The sequence below is a fragment of the Pipistrellus kuhlii genome, unplaced genomic scaffold (assembly GCF_014108245.1).
Source record: "Pipistrellus kuhlii isolate mPipKuh1 unplaced genomic scaffold, mPipKuh1.p scaffold_m20_p_5, whole genome shotgun sequence".
In the NCBI taxonomy this organism is placed as follows: Eukaryota; Metazoa; Chordata; class Mammalia; order Chiroptera; family Vespertilionidae; genus Pipistrellus; species Pipistrellus kuhlii.
This window is the reverse complement of record NW_023425551.1, coordinates 30554433-30558373: the sequence shown is the minus strand read 5'-3', so window position 1 is coordinate 30558373 and position 3941 is coordinate 30554433.

The following is a 3941-nucleotide window of genomic DNA, read 5'->3' as shown; positions in this document are numbered from 1 at the left end:
CCCCCCCCCCCCCCCAAGCAACATAAATAGAGTTGCTGGCCACCACTTCTCATGTTCAAGAAAGCTTGAGGATTTTTCTCATTCGTGGCTGCCTCAAGCCACACTCTTTTTAAAAATATATATATTTTATTGATTTTTTACAGAGAGGAAGGGAGAGGGATAGAAAGTTAGGAGCATTGATGAGAGAGAAGCACCAATTAGCTGCCTCCTGCACAACCCCCTACTGGGTATGTGCCCACAACCAAGGTATTATAGATGCCCTTGACTGGAATCGAACCTGGGACCTTTCAGTCCGCAGGCCGACGCTCTATCCATTGAGCCAAACCAGTTAGGGTTCAAGCCACACTTTTGTCTCTCACTCCAGCCTACAGTTGAGGCCTGTATGCTGCAGCCCTGTTGTTTCTGTTATAAGGGACAGAAGCACAGCTCAAATCCACTTATGCCTTGAGGAAAGAAGGAGCAGAAATAACCCTGGGGGCCTCAGGAACCCCTGGATGGAGGAACCCAGAAGACAGGGAGACCTTTTCCACCTGCTGTTTTTATATCTCCTGCCACAGGCTTATGTCTTGCTGCAGACTGGCTTATCTTCATCTCAAAACAATAAACAGTGATTTCAATAAAACTGATGAAAAGGCGTGATTCAAAAAAAAAAAAAAATTCTAAGGTTTGCATTCGATAGTTGCAGCTTCCAAAGATTTTCTTGGTTCTAGGTCCAAGGATCCCCAAGAGAACCCTTGGTGGACAGCTGGGTTACGTGCCCACTCTAGGTCAGTCAGTGGTGGCCCAGGGCACAGTCATGTCATATATTTCCTGGGGCCAAGATTTAGTAACCAGTTGGTTATTCTGTTTTTCTGTCTTTTCCACTTGCCCAATAAAGAGAATGTTGCCTTTATCCACTCCATTAAATTAAAAGTGAAGAGATAATGCATGTTAAGGTGCTACATACATGTCCAATGACTAGGGAACCCCCAAATTGCTGCCTGAGGAGAACTTCTTCTTTGCCAACCAGCTCTGGCCTATCTCTTTTATGAAGGAGAACAGGGTTCAGAGACTGCACGGGAGAGGCTGCAGAGGTTGAAGAGGTAGGAATGAGGCCTACAGAGGTTAAATGGCAGGTTCCAGGACATACCTGTCAGTGGCAGAGCTGGTATTAGAATCCAGGTAGTGTGATTTTGGCTATGAATGGATGGGTGTGTGAAGTCCTGATAGGTGGGTGGGTGAGGTTGTTGCATGGTGAGATACTAGACCATTCCTAGAAAATGGGTGCTGGGCTGACAACCTTGCTAAGCCAGGTAACTGGAACCCCAGCGAGGCTGGCTCCTTGACGTTTGGGTCAGATTAAGACGTCCTCACGTTGTTTTGAAGTCCTTTGTCAGTCCCCATTGACCTCTCTCCTTGAAACCCAAGCCCTGAGTTGACTTCACCAAACAACACTGGCCAATGTGGCCCCATGGCTCCTGGACCTGGCCATCCATCATCTTACCTACATGCCTTTCTCAAAGCAATAACAGCAAGCAACATCACCCTTCACCTGTCTTGTTACTGACTTTTTTGCTTCAGGATGCTGCATTTACCAATGTCACAAAGTCTTCATGCAGGTCACATTTCTGAGTCCACATTCATCATTTGGGCATCCCCAAGCCCTAAGTGACCACTCATAGGGCAATTCACTAAGGACATATGACCTGCAGACTTATGCTGTGCAGCCATGGTCAAGGGGATAATTTGAAACACACAGGAAACTCCTTTCTAGCAAAATTGGCAGACTTCCTAGGGTGCTGGTTAGCCTAGGCTCTTCTCTGAGAACTTCTCAGTGTCTATTGGCAGAGGGCTTGTGTCTCTATCCCTGATTAGTACTGGTTGCAGTGAGGCTCAGACTTCCCTTGGAGCAGCAGGATGAGCCTGGAGGGAGGACCCTATGGGGTCATCAATTCCCTCATCATTATGGGTCTAGGCAAGTTGTTAATTATGAGAGCCAAAGACCCATGAGCGATAATGCAGTCAAAATGGGAACTCAAAATGGCTCAAGCCCAAGATAAGAGTAAAATCTGTGAATTAAGAGGTTGAGTCATCTTTTCTACACCTAGGAAAAGTACATCAAATTATAGATTGTCACCTCTGTACCTGAAAGGTAGTTCAGAGAAACCGAAAAAGGAAGAACTTGTAGAAGTTGAAGTTGGCTTGTATTCTACTAGTTCACTTATAGTAGTAGTAGTAGTAGTAGTAGTAGTAGTAGTAGTAATGCTTATATAATGTTGCCATAAACCAGGCACTATTCTAAGCATTTTACATATTATATATTAATGCCTTTAATCTGACCACTATTTTAACTACCTCACTGATCTGACCATTGTGGAACTGCCCATTTCGGTATGTCTCTCCTTGATTTCTGCCTTTTATAGGTAACCTGGGCCATGTGATGTAAGGAATAACTTACTCATTAACCCATAGTCAATGCTTGAAAGTCTTTCATGACACTAGGTAAAAATTTTCATATTGGTTAAATGAAAATCTACCTGTAAGGGATAAATCTTGACATGAAAAAAAAAAAAGTATGTTAGCTCTGGCCTGTTTGGTTTACTGGTTAGAGCATCGGCCCTCACACTGAAGGGTCATGGTTCAATTCTGGTCAAGGGCACATACCTCGACTGCAGGCTTGATCCCCAGCCACTGTTAGGGTGTGTAGCAGGAGGCAACTGATGGCTGTGTCTCTCTCACATTGATATTTCTCTTTCTCATTCCCTCCCTTCCACTCTCTCTAAAAAATATCAATGGAAAAAAATATCCTCAGGTGAAGATTAATTTTTTTAAAAGTATGCTAACCATCAATTATGTGTTAGGCACTAACATAAGCATTATTTCATTTAATTCTCACAGTCCTACAAAACAGATGGTATGTGTAAAATGAAGTTAAGAGAGCATAAGAAACTCACTCTAGTTAAAAAGTGGAGGGACCAGAATTTGAGCCCAAACACTAGCTCTAATAAGTCACACCCAGCATGTCCCATCTCCTATAACTTATGGCTTTAGCTCTGTGTTAATGTTTTCATTTATTACAAAATTATTGTGAATTTTTAATAAATAATGACTTTAACATAATCACAATACAGTCATCGACTCAACCAAGTTAACAAGAACTCGCAATAAAGCCCATGTCCCATCTTCCCTAGTTATCTCAAATACATCTTTTTAAGTTGGTTTGTTCAAACCAGCATCCAAACAAGAGCCATACAGAACATTTGGCTCAGATGTCTTTTTCTCCCTTTGATTTACAAATAAAAATTGAAAACATGTTAAACCTACAGAAAAGTTGAAAGAAGAGTATAATTAACACCTGTATATCATTCAACAAGAGTCACTAAAATTGGTGTGGTCTTAAACCTCATTTCATCTATAATTGTTCCATTTCTCTTTTAAAAAGAGTCATTTCTGGATTAAACTGGATCATTGGATCTGTAGAATTTCCCACGTACTTAATATTTCTGACTAAATTACTTGTGGTGTCATTGTACGTGTTCCTCTATGTCCTGAGAACGGAGCGTTAAATCTAGACCTTCATTATATTCAGGTTTTTGTTTCTGGGGGGGAGGGTTGGATACACTGCATTAGTGATGTTGTGCATGTCCGGTTGTAGCTCATCAGGATACTAATTATGCTTTCTTTGGTTAGCCTTGATCTTTGGGTTCCGATGGTATCAAACTGACCCGTACCTTATAGAATTCAGGTGGTGTAAACCTGGTCTGTTCCCTATAGAATTCCCCATCAACCTTCAACCTAATGGCTTTAGCAGCCCTTGGTAACTGTTGCCTTAAACTAGGGGTGTCGAACTCAATCAGAGAAGGGGCCAAAATCTAAAATCCAGCCTAAATCGCGGGCCGAATGGCTTACTGAACAGTCATAAACTGTCATTGTGATGGAAACACAGCGGAGTGCAGTGATGA